The sequence below is a fragment of the Pleurodeles waltl genome, chromosome 3_1, assembly GCF_031143425.1.
Source record: "Pleurodeles waltl isolate 20211129_DDA chromosome 3_1, aPleWal1.hap1.20221129, whole genome shotgun sequence".
NCBI classification, from domain to species: Eukaryota; Metazoa; Chordata; class Amphibia; order Caudata; family Salamandridae; genus Pleurodeles; species Pleurodeles waltl.
This window is the reverse complement of record NC_090440.1, coordinates 1,119,072,703-1,119,097,097: the sequence shown is the minus strand read 5'-3', so window position 1 is coordinate 1,119,097,097 and position 24,395 is coordinate 1,119,072,703. Positions and strand designations below refer to the sequence as shown.

The 24,395-nt window shown below is 43.6% G+C and overlaps 1 long non-coding RNA gene across 1 annotated transcript in view; it reads left to right on the top strand.

The window, feature by feature from the left end:
• LOC138283322 (uncharacterized) overlaps positions 1-20,826 on the top strand; it is a 133,648-nt gene extending 112,822 nt beyond the window's left edge. The window contains exon 3 of the long non-coding RNA XR_011201188.1: positions 20,314-20,826. This is a non-coding gene — a long non-coding RNA (uncharacterized lncRNA). The remainder of the gene's footprint in view (positions 1-20,313) is intronic.
• The last annotated feature ends 3,569 nt before the right edge of the window (positions 20,827-24,395 follow it).

The window sequence follows — 24,395 nt, the reverse complement described above, 5'->3', positions numbered from 1 at the left end:
CAGTGCAAACAATGTATAGTTACAATAGGATGCAATGGGGAAACATAGGGATAGGGGCAACACAAACCATATACTCCAAAAGTGGAATGCGAACCACGAATGGACCCCAAACCTATGTGACCTTGTAGAGGGTCGCTGGGACTATTAGAAAATAGTGAGAGTTAGCAAAATAACCCTCCCCAAGACCCTGAAAAGTGAGTGCAAAGTGCACTAAAGTTCCCCTAAGGACAAAGTAGTCGTGTTAGAGGAATAATGCAGGAAAGACACAAACCAGCAATGCAACAACTGTGGATTTCCAATCTAGGGTACCTGTGGAACAAGGGGACCAAGTCCAAAAGTCACAAGCAAGTCGGAGATGGGCAGATGCCCAGGAAATGCCAGCTGTGGGTGCAAAGAAGCTTCGACTGGACAGAAGAAGCTGAGGTTTCTGCAGGAACGAAAAGGGCTAGAGACTTCCCCTTTGGTGGACGGATCCCTCTCGCCTTGGAGAGTCGTGCAGAAGTGTTTTCCCGCCGGAAGGATGCCAACAAGCCTTGCTAGGCGCAAATCGTGCGTTTGGCGTTTTTGGACGCTGCTGGGGCCCAGGAGGGACCAGGAGGTCGCAAATTGGACCTGCAGAGAGAGGGGACGTCGAGCAAGACAAAGAGCCCTCACTGAAGCAGGTAGCACCCGGAAAAGTGCCAGAAACAGGCACTATGAGGATGCGTGAAACAGTGCTCGCCGAAGTTGCACAAAGGAGTCCCACGTCGCCGGAGACCAACTTAGAAAGTCGTGCAATGCAGGTTAGAGTGCCGTGGACCCAGGCTTGGCTGTGCACAAAGGATTCCCGCCGGAAGTGCACAGGGGCCAGACTAGCTGCAAAGTCGCGGTTCCCAGCAATGCAGCCCAGCGAGGTGAGGCAAGGACTTACCTCCACCAAACTTGGGCTGAAGAGTCACTGGACTGTGGGGGTCACTTGGACAGTGTCGCTGGATTCGAGGGACCTCGCTCGTCGTGCTGAGAGGAGACCCAAGGGACCGGTAATGCAGCTTTTTGGTGCCTGCGGTTGCAGGGGGAAGATTCCGTCGACCCACAGGAGATTTCTTCGGAGCTTCTGGTGCAGAGAGGAGGCAGACTACCCCCACAGCATGCACAAGCAGGAAAACAGTCGAGAAGGCGGCAGGATCAGCGTTACAGAGTTGCAGTAGTCGTCTTTGCTACTATGTTGCAGGTTTGCAGGCTTCCAGCGCGGTCAGCGGTCGATTCCTTATCAGAAGGTGAAGAGAGAGATGCAGAGGAACTCGGCTGAGCTCATGCATTCGTTATCTGAAGTTTCCCCAGAGACAGAGACCCTAAATAGCCAGAAAAGAGGGTTTGGCTACTTAGGAGAGAGGATAGGCTACTAACACCTGAAGGAGCCTATCAGCAGGAGTCTCTGACGTCACCTGGTGGCACTGGCCACTCAGAACAGTCCAGTGTGCCAGCAGCACCTCTGTTTCCAAGATGGCAGAGGTCTGGAGCACACTGGAGGAGCTCTGGACACCTCCCAGGGGAGGTGCAGGTCAGGGGAGTGGTCACTCCCCTTTCCTTTGTCCAGTTTCGCGCCAGAGCAGGGGCTAAGGGGTCCCTGAACCGGTGTAGACTGGCTTATGCAGAATTGGGCACATCTGTGCCCAAGAAAGCATTTCCAGAGGCTGGGGGAGGCTACTCCTCCCCTGCCTTCACACCATTTTCCAAAGGGAGAGGGTGTCACACCCTCTCTCAGAGGAAGTTCTTTGTTCTGCCATCCTGGGCCAGGCCTGGCTGGACCCCAGGAGGGCAGATGCCTGTCTGAGGGGTTGGCAGCAGCAGCAGCTGCAGTGAAACCCCAGGAAGGGCAGTTTGGCAGTACCAGGGTCTGTGCTACAGACCACTGGGATCATGGGATTATGCCAACTATACCAGGATGGCATAGAGGGGGTAATTCCATGATCATAGACATGTTACATGGCCATATTCGGAGTTACCATTGTGAAGCTACATATAGGTAGTGACCTATATGTAGTGCACGCGCGTAATGGTGTCCCCGCACTCACAAAGTTCAGGGAATTGGCTATGAACAATGTGGGGGCACCTTGGCTAGTGCCAGGGTGCCCTCACACTAAGTAACTTTGCACCTAACCTTTACCAGGTAAAGGTTAGACATATAGGTGACTTATAAGTTACTTAAGTGCAGTGTAAAATGGCTGTGAAATAACGTGGACGTTATTTCACTCAGGCTGCAGTGGCAGGCCTGTGTAAGGATTGTCAGAGCTCCCTATGGGTGGCAAAATAATTGCTGCAGCCCATAGGGATCTCCTGGAACCCCAATACCCTGGGTACCTCAGTACCATATACTAGGGAATTATAAGGGTGTTCCAGTAAGCCAATGTGAATTGGTAAAATTGGTCACTAGCCTGTTAGTGACAATTTAAAAGTAATGAGAGAGCATAACCACTGAGGTTCTGGTTAGCAGAGCCTCAGTGAGACAGTTAGGCACCACACAGGGAACATATACATGCACACCTATGAGCACTGGGGCCCTGTGTGACAGGTTCCCAGTGACACATACATATAGGCCACAAACCTATGAGCACTGGGGTCCTGACCAGCAGGATCCAAGTGACACATAACAACCATACTGAAAACATAGTGTTTTCACTATGAGCACTGAGGCCTGGCTATCAGGATCCCAGTGAGACAGTGAAAACAGTGACAAACACCCTGACATACACTCACAAACAGGCCAAAAGTGGGGGTAACAAGGCTAGAAAGAGGCTACCTTCTCACAGTATATCCTTACGCATATTAATTATTTTTAATATACCGTGCTGGGTTAACAAAGAGCCACTGCAGAGGCTCAAGCCGGCATTTTAGTTCTATTGCGCTTCTTATTATGAACTGTAATTAAACCACTGAATGGACGCACTTTAGGAAGAGAAGTTTAAATCCCTCTCTGCTCCTCATTTGGCCATATGTGAATCGTGCGGAACGAGCTGTGGTTGAGGGCAGAGCCAAGTTTTTTTTTTTCGAAGGACAGCTAATTATTCCTTTTTGTATCCCTTCTAATACACTCGTTTTGTCTTTGGCCTTGGGAGCCCTTGTTAAGATCTTAAATATAATCCCCCGGAGATGGTGTGGGAAGAAAATTATGTAATGATCATCTTTCCTCGCATAAGCAGACATGCTGGATACTTCTGCATGGTCAGCTACACTGACATCTAAAAAAGTACATTGCTTCAATAAGAATCAAGCAGTACTGATGTTGGGCCAATCATTCCATGTCTGTCTGTAATTGTGTCCGTGTTAGTGTGTCTCTTGGTGTATCTGTAGGTTTACATTTATTATTTGTATTATACTTATTTATTTGAGTAAGTTGTAAGACCTCATTGCTAACTCTGGGTTGAATGACCAACATTCATTCCCCTTCTGGTTTTCTCCCTGGACGCATCCCTTGGTTTTGGACAGGCCATTAAGCTTCTCAACCAATCTGAATGACTACTAGGCAGGCTGTGTCTCCACGGCTAATGAAGGTTCAAATACGGTCTCTCAAACATTGGACCATACCGGTTGAAGCTCAGCACTTTGCTTCACATGAAATTTGACCGAGTGACTCGCTATTATGTTACTTTATGGACTGTTGGCCCTTAAGCTTTACTTTTTTTTTAGACATTAATTGATACTGACAGCAATTCTCCCGACCTTTTCTCAGTGTCTCAATGGCAGTGTACTAAGAACGTACCTCTTTAAATAACTGCCCTGCCTGGACAGCTACATCTGCTTTTGCATATAGTTTTAGGATTTAATGAGAGACACCACAAGGTGCTAAGAGAAGCGCCTTATATGGGCAGGCCCTGTTGTCCACTGAGCACCTGCACTCCTTTAATTTGAAAAGAAGAGTTCTTGAACTTATCAGCACGGGTGCAATAATCTTAATGGGAGAGTACCAGCACTCCTCAGTAGCGCAGTTATTCTGGGGTAGTGAGTACCTGCATTTCCATATTTCAGTTAAAGCACTGGATCTGAGAGGACTGTAGTGTGCACAAAATATTTTTACTACTATTATCTATACACAAAACATTCCTCTGGTGGGTAATCTAGTCGGCCGCCCTACTGGAAGGTTTATGGTCTTCCAAAGCAGAAGCACGCTTTGGGCTGGTAACCTCTTCTAGGTTGGAGGAAAAGGTCACAGACATTGCCTTGATGAAGGTGGGTAAGGTGTTTTTTTAAGTCCACCTGACAACAAGAGAAGTGAAGTAACGCGACCCAGAAGCAGCCCTTGAGCAGAATTTACTGCAACAGAAAATCTGCATCTGCAGGCAGTGATCTTCCAATGCAAATACAAAGGTGAAGAGGAGTAGAGTTGTGGACCGTGTTGGAGGCTGTATAGGGGCGTACAGTGATGATAAAGATGACAGGGGACAAGCCTTCTGAGATCCTCATGGGATAGTGCAGAGTGAGGCTTCACTAGAACGAGATACTGAAACTGGGGACAACAGCTGAGTTGTGGCAATGGCCCTGTGCCCCACATGGAATGGTTACTCATTATTGCAACAGAAGCGATCCATTTCATTATGCTCTGCAATTTCACACTTAGCTGTCTTAGACTTTGTAACTTTGCACACCTGTACTCTTGATTAGAGATGCTTGGGTCCCAATGATTTGCTGCTTCTTCTTCAGGCTGACAAAATCATTTCTATGCAGTATTATGACTCAGTAGAAAACCTATTCTTGGCTCAAAAAAGCAACTTTTTTTAAACGATGAATGACTTGTTTATAAGGAAATCAAATATTGTGGAAGGTTTCAAAGTTCAAGATGCACACATGGCAATGACTGTCTGATTGATATGGAGTCTGTTGAAAATTGGGTTTCTTGTTGGCAGTGGTTGCACCCTGTCCAAGTAGGGACCCTCATGCTAACCAAGATAAGGGAGCCACACAGCTAAGATAACCCCTTCTCACTCCCTTGGTAGCTTGGCATAAGCAGTCAAGCTTATCGCAGAGGCAATGTGTAAAGTATTTGTACACTAACACACACAGTAACACAGTGAAAACACCACAAAAGTACTCCACACCAGCTAAGAAAAATAGCCAATAGTTATCTGAATAAAACACGACCAAAGGACAACAATCCAACATACACAAGCAGAAATATGAATTTTCAAAGAGTAAACCTTAGTATAGTGCTTAGAAACACAATAGCTCCAACTGGGGCTATCAGGATGCTGTTGACAGAGTGGTTCCCAACAGTCTGATGTCAATTGCAAGGGAGTGCAGGCTGGTTACAGTGTTGCATGGACCCCCAGGTACAGTACCTCTGAAAACAATGAAACAAAGACATTGCAGAGTCGGGGAGGTGAGGCGTCGCTGGAGCCGGTGTGGAATCGGTTCCTTACTGCTACCGGGGAGGTGGGGCGTCGGTTTCTTACTGCAAGGTTTTGCAGGTGTGGCATCAATTCCTTATGGTTTCAAGGGAGGTGATGCTGTATCGGTTGTGAGGTGTCATTTCCTTGTGATCCTGCGGGGTCAATGAATCCAGCAGGTCAAGATGTGCTGCGTTGACTTTGCGGTTTGGCAGTCACACCATGGGGGCCACAGGTGCTATCGAGTAGTCAGAGCTAGGTGTCCCTGATGTTGGGGACACAGCACTCAGGACTCACATTGTGGCAGGACTTTCGGGGCACCGCAGCACTGTGGGGCCTGCAGCGTCGGTTGCAGTCATTGCACTCAGCGGGCCATGGCTCCGATTACAGGCAGTGGCACGGAGTCAGACAGAGCCGTCGGTTCCGAAGTTGTTCTGGAGTTGATGTATTTGGTATCTTCTTGTGTTCACCAGAACTTGCTTCCAAGGGCCCAAAAACTGCATTTGGCACCACTCAGCAAGGCAGGATTCTCAGCAAGAGAGGCCAAGTGCTGGCAGAAGAAGTCTTTGATGTTCTTGAGACTTCTTGAGAGGAGGCAAGCTCAGTTCAATCCCTTGGAGAACTTTGGAAAGCAGGATGTAGTAAACAAAGGCCAGTTCTTTCACTCCCAGGACAGAAGCAGCAAGCAGCAGGCCAGCAGAGAAAGGCAACAGGCAGAGTGGCAGTCCCTCCTATGGCATCTAGCTCATCTTCCTGGCAGAATGTCCTCAGTCCAGAAGCGTTCTGAAGTTGTGGTCTCAGAGGCTCAATACTTTTACTCATTTCTGCCTTTCAAGTAGGCAAACTTAAAGGAAAGCCTTAGTAGTGCACAAGACCCTGCCTTTTCTGCCCTGGCCCCAGACACACTCCAGGGGGTTGGAGACTGCTTTGTGTAAGGGCAGGCACAGCCCTATTCAAGTGTAAGTGTCAGCTCCTCCCACCACTCTAGCCAAAGAAGACCCATCAGGATCTGCAGGGCCCTTTGTGTGACTGTCTAGAGTGAATTCACAAACATCCCAACTGTCATCCTGTGTCAGGCCTGCAAACCTGGGTGTGCTCCAGTAAAGAACTCTTAAACCCATCCAGTGCCTTTGCAGGGATCAATGTTTGTCGTAACCCCATAAGAAGGGTTTACAGATACTAATGCTTGTTTACAAAAACCAATGCTTGTTCGAACCAATGGTTGTTTAGGACACATGTTGGTCAAGCCTTCAGCAACCCTGTGACTCAGAATGGGTGTGGCTCCCTATGACTCAGATTGCATGTGGCTGGATGCAGCAGGTATTTAAACCACACCTGGCCTGAGTGAATTGCTTGCTGTAAACATCACTGGCTGCCAAGAAGTCTCTGCTTCTCCACGTTTGATCTTCGTGTTCAGTCCTGTATTCTGGATGGTGCTTCTGGGGAGTCGAAGAGATCGAGAGAATTGAGTACTAAAGGTGCGGTAACGCTCTGAGTGCTCTCGAAAAGCATTTATTTGTGAAAACTTGACACTTGCTGATTTGATATTTGAAAATCTGATATTTTGGAGCGTGATGCACCTAAGAAGGCACATTATTGGTGTTTAAGGACGCTCGCAAGGTCTCGAAACAATATGTTCAAGGAGCTTCAAGTACATTTAGGTAGGCATTAATTAAGGTGACATGGGATAAATATGGGGTCACAGGGGGACCATCCAACCACAGTCATAGATATTATTCGAGGTTAAAGGTTCTTATTTAATAGCAGGTAATCCACATTGTTTCCCAAAAATTCCTATAGAGAAGGACAGCCATCTAAAGCAGGAAAGAGGAACCTAACAGGTACACCTAGATTGCGCATCGTAGTAAAAGAATAGTATATACATGGTTACGAGTTATGTGCTGTTTGACTGATATCTAATTCAACGTAGGAAATCACCACTCTTCAAGGACCAACACCAGTCGTTCGGATCTGGACCTGTATTTCCAGTGTCTCACTCTCTCTCTCTCTCTCTTTTATCCATCCCCTTTCCCCTGGGGCATTCCGATGCTGATCATGTGCATTCAAGTAGGAGGCATGTAACTTCTAGGAGTAATTGGGAATAAGCAACTTAGTCAACATTGTGTCTCGGTGGGACGAATAGCTTAGTGCTTGACATCCTGACCCAGACGTTTATTCCACAGAGAAGCAGAGGCACAGAATAGTTAAGCAAGAAAATGCCCACTTTTTAAAAGTGCCATTTTCAAACATTCAATCGAAAATCCATCTTCACCTAAGGATGTATTTTTAAATTGTGAATTCAGAGACCCCAAACTCCACATCTCTATCTGCTCTCCATGGGAAATTACACTTAAAATATATTTCAAGGCAATCCCCATGTTAACCTATGGGAGAGCTAGGCCTTGCAATAGTGAAAAACGAATTTAGCAGTACTTCACTGTCAGGTCATGTAAAACACACCAGTACATGTCCTACCTTTTAAATACACTGCATCCTGCCCATAGGGCTGCCTTGGCACTACCTTAGGGGTGACCTCCATGTAGTAAAAGGGAAGGTTTAGGCCTGGCAAGTGGGTACACTTGCCAGGTCGAATTGGCAGTTCCAAACTACCTACTTAGACACTGCAGTGGCAGGTCTGAGATATGTTTACAGGGCTACTCATGTGAGTGGCACAATCAGTGCTGCAGGCCAATTAGTAGCATTAGATTCACAGAACCTGGGCACCTCTGGTACACCTTACTAGGGACTTACTAGAAAAACAAATATACCAACCATGGATAAACCAATCACAAATACACTTTAGGCAGAGAGCCCTTGCAATTTAGCACTGGTCAGCAGTGGTAAAGTGCCCAGAGTCCTAGAGCCAAAAGAAATACAGGTCAGAGAAAATAGGAGTAATGAGGCCAAAAGTTTGGGGATGACCCTGCAAAAAAGGTTAGGTCCAACAGAGTCTTTGCAAGTAAAGTGACCGATCACAAATCTACCGCAAAGGAAATTACCAAAACACTTGAAAAAGTTTTGGCAAAGCCAATAAGTGAGTTTTGGCTGCCAGTTTTTTAGTTTTGTCAATGCTTGCTTTTTTCATTGTTTTTCCAATATTTATTTTTATTAAAACTTTATCAGTGGTGAGCTGGTGGGCCCTCAACAATATTAGAAACAGGAATTGGCAAAGCCAATAGATCTAACCTATGCAAAAGCTATTGGCTTAGCCAATTTGTTTTAGCCATGTTGTACACTAGAGTGGCTCCTGTTCAGCATGGCTAAAAGTTTGTGTCAAAGAACAGAGTGGCGTGGAGAGGCACAGAGTGGAGTATTGTAAAGTGGTGTGTCATAGAGTGTAATGTGGGAGCATCGTAGAATTAAGTTGCGTAGATTAGAGTTGGGTGAAGTGAACTAGAGTAGCCCAGAGTGCAGTGGCATAGAGTACAGTGATGTAGAGTAGAGTGGAGTAGAGTGCAGTGGCATAGAGTGGTGCAGAGTGCAGCATCATAGACTGCAGTGGCATACAGCAGATTGATGCAGAGCAGGCCACAAAGACGCAGAGAATAGTAGTGCAGAGTACAGTACAGTGCAGTGGCCTAAAGTGGATTGTTGCAGAGTAGAATGGCATAGAGTGTACTGGTTAGAGTGCATTGGTAAAGATTGAAGTGGAGTAACATATAGAGGTGTAGAGTTGGGTGGAGTGGCATAGACTGCAGTGGTATAGGGTACAGTGGTGCAGAGCAGAGTGGTGTGGAGTTTAGTGGCAGAGATTACAGTGTTTCAGAGTAGAGTGTCATAGAGTGCAGTGGTGTAGAGTGCATTGGTATGCAGTGGAGTGGTGTAAAGTGGCATAGAGAACAGTGGTGTAGAGTACAGTGGTGCAGAATAGAACAAAGTGGTGTAGAGTGCAGTGACATAGAGTGCAGTGTGCAAAGTAGAGTGACGTACAGTGCAGTACTGTAGAGTAGAGTGCGGCAGAGTAGGGTATAGTGGCGTAGAGTGCAGTGGTATAGAGAAGAATGGCATAGAGTGCAGTGGCATAGTTTGCACTGGTTTTGTGTAGAGTGGTGTCTAGTGCAGTGGCATAGAGTGCAGTGGTTTAGAGTAGAGTGCTGAAGAGGGCAGTGGCCTAAAGTAGAGTGGGTGCAGCGCATATTGCAGTGGTGTAGAGTGGAGTGGCACAGATTGGAGTAGCACAGAATTAAGTAGAATGGCATAAAGTGCAGTGGCATAGAGTAATTTGTTTCAGAGTAAAGTAAAGTGGTGTAGAATGGAGTGGTGCGGGTAGAGGGTAGTGGTGTAGAGCAAAGTGATGTAGAATGCAGGTGTAGTGTACAGCGGCATAGAGTGCAGCAGTGCAAAGTAGATTCATGTGGCATAGAGTGGATTGGCATAGAGTGCAGTGGCATGGAGTGGTACAATGTAAAGTGTATTGGTGCAGAGAGCTGTGTTGCAGAGTAGAGTGGTGCAGAGGAGAGTAGAGTATTGTAGAGTGCACTGGTGTGGAGTGCAGTTTCATAGAGTAGGTTTCAGAATAGCGTGAAGTGATTAGAGTGAAGTTGTGCAGGGTAGAGTGGAAGTGCAGGGTACAGTGCAGTGGGATATTGCTCTGGGGTAAAGTGCAATGGTGCAGAGTAGATTAGAGTAACATAGAGTGCATTGGCATTGAGTGCAGTCATAAAGTAGAGTGGTACAGAGTAGAGTGCATTGGCATAGAGTGTGTTGGCATAGAGTATATTGGTATAGAGTGCAATGTTGCAGAGGAAAGTGGTGTAGAGTGAAGAGGTGTAGAGCGCAGAGGCAAAAAGTGCAGTAGTGAAGAGTAGAGTGGCGTGGATTGCTTTGGCATACAGTAGAGTGGTGCACAGTAGAGCAGAGAGGTGTAGAATGCAGTGGCATGGAGTAGCATGGTGCAAAGTAGAGTGCAGTGACGCAGAGTGGAGTGGTGTAGAGCGGAGTGGTGTGGAGTAGAGTGCAATGGCTTGGAGTGGTGCAGAGTAGATTGGAGTGGCATAAAGTGGAATATCAAAGGTGTGGTCATACACTGCCATTAAAACACATTTTCAGTTGAAATGACAATTGCAGTTGCACAGACAAACAGTTTTACTGTTAAAAGTATAGAGCACACAAATGATAATGTGAGGAAATGTCATCACCTAGTGTATTGATTTGTTTTGAGCGTATTAAAATACTTTTTCCACCACACTTCAGAATTCCAAGAAATGTGCTTCATTTGTGCTCTCCTAATTCAGATATATTCTTAAATATCAACGCAGTTCATCTACAGACAATTAAAATGTTGTTGTGTGCCATAAAATAACTTTTTGCTTACAGCAAGATTGCCATGTAAATTCTCTCACTTTGAAGTCAGATATAGAATAGTGAAAACCAAGCTCCCTGGAAGGCAGAGTCTGACATTTGACCTTTGAATGCACAGCAAATGTAAGAAGGTAAGAAAAAGATTTAAAGGGCCATTTACAGAAAGCAAGCACAGTGGAAGAAGACAGTAAATAGGATATGCTCAACAGGCGGGTTGAACTCAAGCTGGACAGCCAAAAGCAATTAAAGACAGCAAATGTGAGTTACAAACCACAAAGCAAATGGTAAGCAATGGGCAGAATGCATTCCCAGGAAAGCCTTCCGAATGTCTCCAAAACGTCTACACCAAACTAGGCAGCTGTGTCTGGTACGCTTCAACCTAAAATAGGGAAGAGCTGAACTGTTTCTTTTTCAGTCTCAAAAAGCACTCATTGCCATAGAACTGTCAGGCACTGAAGGGAACCGCTTTGTGTGTGAATGTGTTCCATGCAAAAGAGGCAGGATGTTTTCATTCTCAGTGAAGTTAGCCAATGGCTGAAGTGGGTTCACCCATTGTCCTGTGGTGTATGCTGAAGTGGGTAGGAGAAAAAAATAATTATTTAATAGTAGACCAATAGGAAAAGAGGGCTGGCTGAAAGTTCCTACAAGTAAGTATATTATATCTACTTAGGAATCACAGGCAAAACCAATATCTCTAGCATTGGTTGCCAACCTTTTGCATCTGTCAACTTTTGTTTCGTTTTGTCTTGGTTTTTGAAAACTTTATTGTTGGCAAAGCTGTAAAACTATTTTTTGGTCTCAAAAGCACACTTTGCTATTGTTGTCCATTGAACATATGGGATCTTCTTGTGTGAATGCCCTTCAAGTGAAAGGGCAACATGCAATTACGCACACAGTGAAGTTAGTTAGTGGCTGAAGTGCGCTGACCCACTGCCACATACAGTATGCTGTAGTGGGCAGAAGAAAAATGTGAATCATCCAATAACAAACCAATAGATGAAGAGGACAGACTGAAAGCCCCTATAAGTAAATATATTAAACATATCATTTTAGTAAAATCTCAAGTCTTCACTAAATCACAGCTAAAATATTGGACTTTTACAAACATTCTTGTGTTTACAGTTTGTTTATTGCTTGTACTTGATTAAGGAAACTGTAACTGTGAACCTCAAGTGAAATGCCAGAAAAGCGTTAGAGGCCCACAATGATAAGTGGGTCTAATCATTTGCATGTCCCATTTCCCTTTTAGTATCCACCTCTCCTCACTTAAGTGTCATAAATGTTGGAAAATCCTAATTCCCAACAGAACTTCCATGCTCGTAAGTGGCATCTCCTCATGCAAAATCACACCTATCTTCCTCTTCCAAATGAGGAAGGATAAGTTATTTGCACAGTCACTGGAATTGTGCGAACCTGTGGGTGTGGTGTTTTCTGCATAACTTGCAGATTTTACCAAAACATACTTGTTGCTGCTCAGATTAGTTAAATTACTAAAAATCTGGCAACACTTGTTGCCCACAGTGGCGCTTTGTCAGAGGTGTAGCTTCAGGGCGGGTGTTTGGGGTGCTACACCACCCCCCCCATTATAAATGTTTTTTTTCTCAGAAATAGTTGAGTACAGGTGCTTTCAACTGCATGTTGTGAGGTGTCAGTGGGATTTCACCAGGAATTTCTGCATACAGACAAAACCGCATATACACTCTCTCTTTCTCTGTTTTGAAAGTCCTCAAAAATATTGGTTATTTTTCATACTATTGTGTTTTCTCTCTTAGGCCCATATTGAAACTTTTTGGTGCAAAACTGGGGGAACTCAGTTGTGCACCAAACAGTATAGCGCCGGCTTGCATCATTTTACAATGGCAGCTGGGTGCCGTATTAATAGAATGGTGCAAGCGTCTTAAAAAAAGATGCTAGCCGGGTGGGGGTAGCAGTATGGAAGGAGGGGGTTGTGCATCAAAAAATGACGCTAGCTTGGTTAGAGGCACAAAAAAATGACTCTAACCAGACTAGCACCATTTCCTGTTGCACAACCACCAAAATCATGCCCACCACCCCAATGGTGGGGTCCCCTGGGCATGGGCCTTTGCACCCTGTGCCATGCAGGGGGCCCCAAGGTAGGGCCCTCCATGGCAAAATAAAATATAAAAATTACTGACCTGGGATGGGGTCCCCATCCTCCGGTGACCCTCTGGTGGGGATGGGGATGTTCCTGGGGTTTGGGAAGGCACCGGTGGACCCATTCCATGGTGTTTAACCATGGAAATGGGTCCATAGGTCCCCTAATGCCTGGTCTGACCCAGGCATTAAATAATTGTGCTAAGCATTCACCCACACACTGTGGACCACGGGTAATGGCTGGCATTTAATTACATTGGCCTATCGAGCTATACATAGAAATAGGCTTAAGACACTGGCCTCTTTGTGAATCAAATGGGATGGAGATCTGGATATCTTGTGCATGTCACTGAATAGGATTGGGCCCTACAATATGTTTTCTAACTCTTGATAAACACTCCATTGAAACTCATTCAGTTAAATTTTCTCCAAATGACACTTCTGACACCCGAATGCCTGCAGACCTTGCATTCTCAGGTGCCCATGGTGTGTTCCAGGTGTGGTCAAGCAGGAGCCATATTTGGATACATGGTTGGGTCCTGCAGAGTAACAGAGCACTGGTGGGAGGACCTCACCATCCAACTAGGAATATGGACAGGGAGCTTGAACCTCGGTGACCTTAAAATAAGTCTTCTGGGGCTCATGGTGAGGATGGAGGGTAAAAGGCCCACCGATGAGATTCTCAACCTGGAATTGGTCCTAGCCAAGTGTCTAATCACTATGTACTGGAGAGCTCCTAGTGCCCCAGACTTGAAGCTGTGGCAAAGAGATCTATATCGAGATAAGGTAGAATCTGTTGCAAGCTCTCACCTTGCCAGCTCTATGGGACGACCATTAACTCTAAGTCTGAAGATAGTCCGCCCTGGAAAGGCACATCTGCTAAGGTATACTATTCAAGAATGTTGGCATCACTTTATTATACCTATGATTTCAGGGCCTTTGGCGCCTGATAACCCTGATGGGAGAGAGTTGTTGTTCCTGTGGCGCTTTTCTCCTTTCTCTTCACCAGCGATGCCATCGCTCTACCCTAGACAGGAGGGGTCCATCAATGGATCTATGTTCTGGGGAAAAGGTGGGTGATGGGACAGTACCTGGCACTATTTACTAGTTGAAATTGTTTGTATTGCCTGGCCCATTGTAGTTAAATGGCTTTGCATGTATACTGCTACATCATGTACATGCTACTAACCAGGTATTGATCACGATATATACTTGTGTTTGCAATACTGGATTACTGCACCATTTCCTTATGTCTCTATGCTGTCATTTCTAAATGCCTGTAAAGACCAATAAAAATAAAAAAGCCTTCATTATCACTGTACCTACTAAGCATCGGAGGACAGATTTGGGCAAAGTAGAACATTTTATACCTGCATTTCTTAATGAGCATCTGCTGGCAATTAAGGTGTGACCCCATCTGCAGAACACTGCAGGTGCATGAAAGTTATCCGGAAGGCTAAGATGTTCCAGCTAGATGGATCGAGTGGATGACAAAGGATGAGGCCACCTTGGTTCTTGCCCTTCCAGTTAGAACAGCTCTCCATCCAAAGAAAGTCGACAAGTGGCACCTAAAGTCCTCAATGGGCTGGAGTTTTCCCTAAATTTGTCTCTGAATAAGAAATATGTGATAAAATACTTGCAGTGTGGAGTAAAGGAAGGCGAGCAATGAAGCTGATTGAGTATCGGATGTAGGGAGTTAACGGTTCGTAAAAGAAAATCATAGTTGGGGCCACTCAAATCCCAGGCCTCGATGCCACAGTTACTTCTATACTGATAGCTACTCCACTGAAAAAGTGAACATGTTATGAGCCAGGATGAAATTTAGAGTTCAGCTTGGTGACTTTAGGGCCAGTCTTACCATAGTTTAGTAGATTTTTGACGAGTGAGGGGAGCAAGATGAAGCTCCTCAACCTTTATTTTCCCACTTACCTGTTTCCTTGATCCATAAAGGAGATAATCATGAACTGTGATGTCTGTTAAGTTAAAAGCGCAGTGAAACTCTAATTGACATTAAGGGGCAGATTGATGGAAAGGGGTGCTGCACCTTGCGGCCCTTAGCACCCCCCTACTGCCACCATGTGTGCGCCGTATTTAAAATAGGTAGGGTAGGGGGCAATAGCGTAATTTTTCATGACACTATTGATGCACTCTGCAGGAGTGCAAAACGTTGGTGCTACTCCTGCAGAGTACATAGGGCCCCACTATAAAGAGTGGAAGGCCCTTTTTAATGCCTGCTCTTGAGCAGGCGTTAAAAGTGCCGTAAAAAACGGCATAAGGAAATTTCATAGATTTCCTTATGGCATTTTTCTGGCTCCACTAATGGGGGAATGCCCCCTTTGCATACATTATGCCTGGCGCAGGCATAATGTAGCGCAAAGGGTTACAGAGTGGCCATCCTGTAAATAAGGCCGGAGATTTCAGGGCTCGTTGAGCCACATTAACATCAAAAACAGTGATGTTAATGTGGGGCAAGGTGGGATTAGGGCACTATAAATTTGCCCCTAAATGTGTGATGATTGGAAATGTATTCACCTATTCAGTATGTGGATGTCCACCCTGGAGTTATTGACAAAAAAGATTTTAAATATAAAAAAATCTAAAAGACGTTTACACATTCTGCCATTAGAGAGCGCAACCACTTAAGGGTCCTCATACATATGTTCTATGAGCTGATTAGTCTCAAATCAAGCTGTCTCCATTGCACCAACATCCTGTCCCCAGGGAGACCACAGACACCCATGTAGCCACAAAGTGCAACTGTTTTGTTTTTATGTAAATTCAAGCGTCTGAATCATGGTCTCTCTCTAGGGACGTTCGCAGTATTCTCGAAACTCACAGTGTAGTGACACTCGGAAGCCAGCTTAACTGATGAGAGAAATAATAGAATAATAATTGTTGTTGTAAACTTGGCAGCTCAGTGTCTTCGCGCCTGCTCCACAGAGGCTCTGCTCAGTGGCAAGCGAAGACGTTTCTGACAGTAAAGTAAACTGTGGCCGCCAGAGTTTACATAGCACAAATAAGCAGCACTTCACTGTGTTTAAACATTTCCTCAGGCCCACACCGGCCCCTGATTTAGCAGAAACTCAGTGAACCAGAGAACAAACTCTTCACGCTCGGCGTAGAACATGCTTCCCTCGGCTGTCATCATGTCCACACAGGCGAGGCCCTAATGAGGCAGGTGATGGCAGAACACGGCTTGGAATTAGCCAGCCCTGGTGTCCAGGGGGCAGGCTGTGTGGAATGAGGATGTCACCACCTGCCTTGTAGCGGGGGTGGGGCGGGATGGAGGCTGGCTGGGGGTAACCAAATATGAGGGGCTGGTTAGACACCCTTCAAAGCGGTAACAGGAGTTTTGACATTCACAAGACGTGCTGAACAGATTCACAGCTATCTGAAACCCCTCATTCCCGTCACAGTTCAGCTTTACTTTTAAGGCACGTGGCGACCCCCCCCCACCCCCCTCCCCCACACACACACACACCAGTCCCTTCACCCCTCCTATTACAGAAGCCTGACAACTCAAAATCTAAAACACATGGATATTAGACACGGATTTCACTGATTGCCTTCAAGGCACCTGACACAAAGTCTGAAGAAGTTTGTATCTTTTACTGTGTGAGGAGTGTAGAACGAAAGAGTGAGGAGCTTTAAGGAGGCTTACATTTTTGTATTAGGTGTTCAATGCCCTAAAATCAGTGGAATCATGAGAAAGGGGAAAAGTACTATGATCCTGCCCAGTCTGCGATGGTTCTGAGAGAGCGTATTATACATAATCTATATTAACATGAAATGTTTATTAAATAATGTGTGATAATGCTGCATAGAAACTATAATAATAATAATAATAATTTTGCTTAAACGTGCACCTGAAATGTGACCATGGGGAGTGGCCGCCAATGTATACGTAGACTGATAATGATGACTAAAATGTTTATATTATGTTTAAATAAGTTTGTACTAATGATTGCGTTATTGAATCTGTGCTGAAATCCTCATAGGCCTTAAGTTAGCATGAGCCGAAGCTTAGCTGCTTGGCTCTCATATTAAATGTATTTTCTATTTTGCAGTGTGCTGACTCATAAAAGGACACAACCCTGCATGTTTTTTTTCCTTCAAACTAGAAGACGAATGTAACCATGTTAGATCCGTTCTCACAGCCTTTTTCTTGTTTGCAGAATAAATGTTAAAAACCAATTGAAACAGTGTAGATTAATGTAATGTACAAGGTCATTCAAACCGGTGAAGACAATGGAGCTGCTGACCAAAAGATGTGCAAAGAATTACAAAAAGATTAAATCATACCGGACGTGCCACCTCTGAAAACGTCAATTATGGGGACCAATCAAAGACTTGTAAAATAATATGGGGTGAAGCGTTAGGTGACCTAATGTATTTTCTGATAGGTTAAAGATAGTGGGGTATAACAAATGTCCAATAGAGTTTTGGGGGAATGTACAATGGAAAAGGGATAAAAACCCATGTCACAGGGAGACATTTAGGTGGGTTAGGGAATGCTATTGATTTTATCCAGAAACTCTGTCACTCTGTTTGGTGACTTGTTGCTTTACTTGAAACCATCCTCACCCTTAGATTTGTCCATGTTATACTTTACCTCCTTATGAGGGAAGTGCCCTTTTGCCCCGGAGATGAGTTTTGACTGATGGCGAATTGACTGATGTCCTGAAGACGAAGACTGAACCTGTGCGCTGACCTAAACCTTGGAGGGTAATTATGACAATGCATTTGTGATTTGTCTGTTTGCTTTCCTTTCTAGGTACCAACTGCTTACTTTTTGACAGAGACCCTAGTTAGATTTTTTCCAAATTAGTGTTCTAAATTGTTTTGCATGAAGCCCAACATGCTAATGCTAATCAGTGGTTAGGACAGGTGTTCACTAAACTGACGTAAATAGACAAACGACCGAATCTATGCTTTGTTGAACTGACGCGTTATTGACATTCTGCTAAATTGTTCTATGTTCATGCCGTGTTATGTTCTGATGTTTGTGATTCTCGCTTTAATGAAATCTTATCAAAGTTGCCATATCGTGACTATGCTATTATGTTTCTTGGTTTTGAGATTAACGCATCTGCTCTTAGATTGTAATTAATAGGGAATAAAACTTATAAAATTCTACTAAACTGGTGTGGTTATTCATGGCTGCAAGGTCATGGTAGAGTTTTGAATTGATTAATGACTTTGAAATGTATTGTTATGATAAATATTGATGACATTATTGACGTATTGATTGACATATTGATTAGCTATCTCGTCCTGAGGTGTCTCTCAACTGGGTCAAAAGATTCATTGGCCTAAAACGAGTCCTGATGTGTAATAAATTATCATAAAGGGACGCGTTAGCAGTTCCTAAGGTTAATGGGGACTTTGCATTGTAAAAACTGAGCATTCCTCAATAAGTATTGGCAAAGCCAGTAAGTCTAGTGTTGGCTCCCAGAGTTTTGACTGCGTTGTAGCTTGATTTGGCATAGGATTTACAAACTTTTGTTGATGTACCACACAAGGCATCGCTTATCTAATGAAAAAAAACAGTGGCTAACACTAGCACATGTTTTTTACTCTCACAAATTACACATTGCCATAGTATTCCCTGGCACTAAAGGTAACTACTTTGTATGTGGATGTGCTCCTTGTCCAGAGACAAAATGCCATTAATCACCGTGAAGTTAGCCAATATCTAAAGTAGGTAGACCCACTGCCCATGCTGTATATTGTAGTGGGAGGAAACATATTTGAATGACTCAATAACAGACCAATGGATTAAGAGTGTTGGCTATGAGCCCGTAGAAGTTTATTAAACATACAACTTTAGTAAAATCAAAAGGTTTTGGCTAACCAGACCTAAAAAGGATGCAGACTCCTCAACTCTGAACCCTCAACTTGATGGCAAATTTGGGGGTAGTGAGTGCTTACAAGCTAATTTTGTTGGCAACCATTCTCTCCACAAGCACTTGTTGCTTTTTGGATGTGAAAGCTAATATTGTCCTGTCTAGTTAAAAAAGATGCTGTGAAGAAATATGTGATCCTTATTTACCTCACAATGGAGGATTTTATTACAAAATATAGGACTTAATACTCCCAGACCATTTGTAATCACATTTGATCAATTCAGAGTGCACATGTCCCAACTATTTTCTTTCTTGTCTAGCAAATTGTTTCCTTAGTTTTACCTTTTTGGCAAGCATATATGTGGCAGCCTTTATCAATGCCTGTTCAAAATTGTTAGGGCCAAATACATGTTTTTGGTTAGCCTTATGCTGTATATGTGACAGCAAATTCAGAATCACATTTTGATTTATTTTCATGGTTGGCTCAGTTTGTGTTTCCCAGATCCAGTTCTTACTTCATTCCAAGCCTTACTTTTGGGCAATTTCTTGTTTATTCACACCCGTTCTGTGTCATGACTTTAAATGGGACTCCGAGCTCAAATATTAAAATGTTTTCTGTGGCCTACCCAATCTGAGAACATTGTTTGTCTAAAACAGGATATCTTGACATGGCTTCCTCTTTACTCTCTGTTTTTCTGCTTCTGAACTAGAGTTGTTTTTCGTGATGTTGGGCCTGATGTTATCACACATTTGGCAAAGAAATATAAGGTGTTTGAATGTCTTGTGAAATGTATATGTTTGTCCAAATAAACAATCTCATTTATGAACTGTAAGTGTATTGCTTTCTGCCTTAAAATTTCTCCAAATCAGCATGATTATTTTTCCATTTATTCCCATGCTTGTCTCGCTTCAATTTCATGTGTATATTTTACTTTGTCGCACCATTGCTTCTTTAATGGCCTGTGCATTATCACTCCGAATCAAGAATATTGTTTAGTATTTTCATCCAATTCTTATTTAAGGATCACAGAATCATATGAAGGCACGTTAATACATGTACCCCGTGGAAACGTATTCCCATCTACTTTGCTTTGCAGGGTGGCATGCACAAACCATTTCTTATGGCTGTCTTGAGAATAATTCAAAAGCTATTTTTTAACTTCAATAATGTTGATAGTGTGAAAGTGTTTTACTAATTCAATATTGGCATATTTAACATGTATGATATATCATGGAGGACTCTAATAAATGCTGTTTAAAACTGGTTTTGCACACATAAGTTTTCATGAAGACATGAATTTAGCTTAAAACACTAACCAATGCATTTTCCTATTTCTTCCCTATCTCCTTTGTTTTGCTTTGACCCGTGTCATGGCCATAAATGTATATCATGACGCAAATGCATTCTTGTAAAAGCAGTATGAATGGGGATTGTGTTGGGATTTAGCTTGCTGGCCCATTTGACCCATGTAAAACATAATATAGTATTGAAATGATTAGCTTTAGCTTAAAAAGTTGTTTCTTTATGAATAGAACCTGTCAGTAGAAGTGCATGGGAACAGGAGTGATCTCGTAGAGTTATGTGCTTTACTTACCTTGACTTGTTTTGTCTTATAGAAGGAAGTACTGAAAGCATGAAACCAAATTGTTAATGGTATCACGAAATTTAGTTCAATTTATCTTTTGTTTAGGTTGTTCTTCGTCAAGCTTGCTAAATCGATGGAAGCTGTCCTGTCACCTTAAAGGCCTTGTCATTCTGTTGGTCCAGATGCACCGCTGTCTCCATTGAACATTACATGTTTTGTTGTACAAATGTGTGTTCCCAGACTAGTGAGGGGAGATGCTTTTCCTAGATCGTATGAGAGTCCCCCTTACAGACTTTCTAGAGAGCTCTTTGACCCAATACATTCTAACTCAGACTCTTTGTTGATGTTTTTCAGGTTCATTCTGGGAAATACGTTTTGATTGTACTTTTACATTTATACTATTTTGAGACTCTACTGAGTTTCTTGGACCTCTCCTTATGGGAAGCTCTATTACAGCTTTTATGTTTTCACCTCTTGAACCTTGAACTCTTTATTGGGTCTGCTGACACTCTCTTTCTCAATTCATTTAGCTTAGAACAGGTATAATTATATGGAACACGCTTCATGCTTTATTCTGTAATTCCATTGAAAATCATATTATATTACAATAAAGGATTTAACCATTAAAAAAATTTAAGTAAAGGGTTGAAAACTGTACCAGCAATCTCTATTTCGAGTCCTACCAAACTGAATGATAATTACAAATATTGACAACCTGTTGATTGAATTGCAGCTCTCATTCATGTTCTTACACCCAAGGTCAGACCTCTTGGGCTCAGTTGGGTGCTGGAACTTCATGTTTCTGGGTACATTAATGTTCTAACTAATTGGAGTTCCTTAAGTCCTCGCATTGTCAATTGTTTATAATTGTTCGTAAACAATCTCGTATAGCAGGTAGTTTCTGTTAGTGAAAAGATTATTGCAGATGAGTTTGCCTCCTTGACTTCCCTGCTTTTCAGTGCATTGCTAATTTTGATTTATAGTGATTATTTCATGTACATTATTGCACTGGTGCTATGCTAATGAAAATGACTGTTTAAGGGCTTACAAGAAGATTTCTAAGACTTTGCAGCCTGGATTGTAGACTGTCCCTGATAGCAGGTATTATTTTACTCAATATGCAAGATCTGCATGTCATGGACTTCAAACAAACACATTTAACACACGTATGGAAGTCTTACCACTGTCTCCTTGTTACTCTGGTTGAGTTCTTAAGTACCAATGTCCTCTCTTTCTATTTTGGCGGGTCCAAATTTTCTCAGGCATTTGAATTAGCTTTGTTCATTTGAATCACTGGGATCCAGCTGTATGCTGTGATTTTCAGCAATTTTCTCTTCAGGGTAAGAAAACGATGAATAAAGTGAATAACAAATTTCAGTCAGTAACATATACTCAACCCAATGGACTTTGCACATTAACAAAGGGAATAAGGCATTGATATGCTCTTTTAAGGTGAACAATGACATAACCAGTTTAATGCAGCACAAAAGGATGATGGACGGAGTGCTGAAACTTTTCAAACACTCACCCCCAGTCACAGATCTGGGCTTAATCCATCATTCTTTTGCTCACCATGCCACCCCTGTTTGGACCCAGCCATATGCAAATCAGTCTTGGCCCTGTTCCCCAAGGGATCAGCCCAGCCCGAACTGTCAGGCCAGGTCCTCCTTGGACTGGGAACAAACATCCTGGAACTGGTTTCATGGTATCACCCTTCATCAGCCAGGCTAGCTTGAATCCAGTGGCAAAGTGAGCAACGGACCCACGTCTGGGCATACCCTTCCACTTAGGGCAACTTCAGAAACACAAAAGGATGACGGACGGAGTGCAGAAAAGTTTAAGACACTCACCCCCAGTCACAGATCTGGGTTTAATCCATTGTTCTTTTGCTCAACATGCCACCCCAGTTTGGACCCATCCATCGGCAAATCAGTCTTGATCCTGTTGGAAACAGTCCAGCCCGAACTGCCATGCCAGGTCCTCCCTTGACCAGAAACAAGCATCCTGGTACCGGTTTCAGGGTATCACCCTTCATCATCCAGGCTAGATTGAATCCAGTGGCAAAGTGAGCACGGGACCCACGTCTCTGGGCATACCCTCCCCACTTAGGGCCAGATTAATGTTAAATACTTTTGGGATCATGAATAAGAATATGATAGACAAAATGAGTTGAGATGAAAAAGCTACTGAACAAAAGATTAAGAGGCATATTTATGAAACGTGGTGCTGCACCTAGTGCAGTGCCACTTTTCTTGCGCCCCTGAGCACCCTCCTAACGTCACCATGTGTGCGCCCTATTAAAATATGGCACACCATGGCGGTAGTTAGCGGGACTAGAGTCAACATTTTTTACGCTAGTCCGGTGCTTTGCAGGAATAGAGTCAAAAACGTTGACGCTAATCCTGCAAATAACCCAGAGGTCCATTGAATATAATGGAAGCCTCTTTTTAACGCCTGCAAAGAGCAGGTGTTAAAAATGCCAATAAAAATGGTGCAAAGGAATCACATAGATCCCTTTGCACCATTTTTACAGCCCTCTTAGCCCGGAACGCCCCCCCTTGTATACATTAAACCTGGTGCAGGTGTAATGTGACGCAAGGGGTTGTAAAGTGGCACAATACATGCATTGCACCACTTTGTAAATATGGCGCCGCATTATTGCCCCCCTACTGCCAGATTAGCGTAAAACAAATTACACTAATATGGCGCAAGGTGGTGCAAGGGCCTTCATAAATATCGCTCTAATTGATTTTTATGAACACAGCTGGAGTTCAATCACATGGTTTCTGTTGCCAATGTTCTCCTGTAGGTAAAAGAATCACTTGATGACTTGGTGGAAGAGATGGTTGTTGTCTCCAAAATCCTTTAGCTAAAGATAAATCTATAAGAAGTGTTTGCAAAGAACTAATGCCTATCAAGCACAGCCTTGATGAACAACATTTGTTACTCATTGACCAGAAGAGGTAGGATTTTGCAGAGGTATTGGTGAATCATTTTTACACAAGCATATCACATTTTACTCTTAAGGGCATGTGTGGTTCAATGTCGTCCTAAAATGGCAGACAAACTTAAAATTGAGAAGATCAGTGATTTATTTTTTCAGGAAGTCCTAATGGTCCTCTACCTCTAAGTCCTCAGAGGTCCGGAGGGCATTCACATTTATGAATCCCAGTGCCGACAGATGCAGTTTTGATGATAAGATCTTGATCAGCTGTAACATTATAGTAGTGATTGCTTTTCTTTTATCTTTAGCCTGACTGTGATTGTGGTCTGAGGCCCTGTTAGTATAATTCCCCATCTTATCTGCCGAGATACCTTCTTCTGACTACTTTCCTCTACTGCGAATTAGTGCTATTTAGGGGCAGCCATGTTTGGATTTTCTTTTTGCCCAACCTTGAACGGGCATATGCTCCTATGTTTCAAGACCATTCTGTTTTATACATATTAACATAAAAGTACCCACAGAGCACCCTTCAATGTATGGGTCTGAGAAGAAACCACTGAACCTATCCACCCTCTGTCTTCCCACACCCAGGCCAGACGCCGGACAAGCTCCTTTATAGAAAATACTGTTTTATAAGCAAGGTCTTGGGAATTATGTGGTCTTGGAGAAGATGATATTGAGACAGAGTTGCAGAAAGAAATTACAAATTGTGCTTCAAATTCTCTGGTAATATTATTTCCCTATTTTGTCCTTTTAACACATATTACTGTTCCTAGGAAAACGCTTCACCTCTTTAGTACCAGTCTAACAGATTAGTACAGTAAAGAGGAACTGAGAGGAGACCATTTAAATATTGCAGAGGATCTGTCACTGTGCAGCACCATGTGTGGTGGTTTTTAGGTCTCGGCTAGACAGCGCATGAGCTGTCTAGAAGAGACTGTTGTATTCAATATGTGGGCTTCAGCCTACGCATAGTCTTCCCATTTGCTAGCTCCATTGTCTCACACAGATTCTTTCTACCCATTTGTTCATTGCATGCATGAACCATGCCTCTTCCTGTGTTTAGCCCTCCCCGAGAGCATGGACCAACAGAATTGGCTTTGCTGCTCGTATTCCTGCTTCCTACTGAAAGCTCCCTTGGCCAGTATTAAAAAGTATTTTGGTGAAATGATTCCTGGAGAAAGCCTATTTGCAGCATAGTGCGTAGAATCGTGCATTGTGGCGCCTCCTCTCTGCAAAGGGC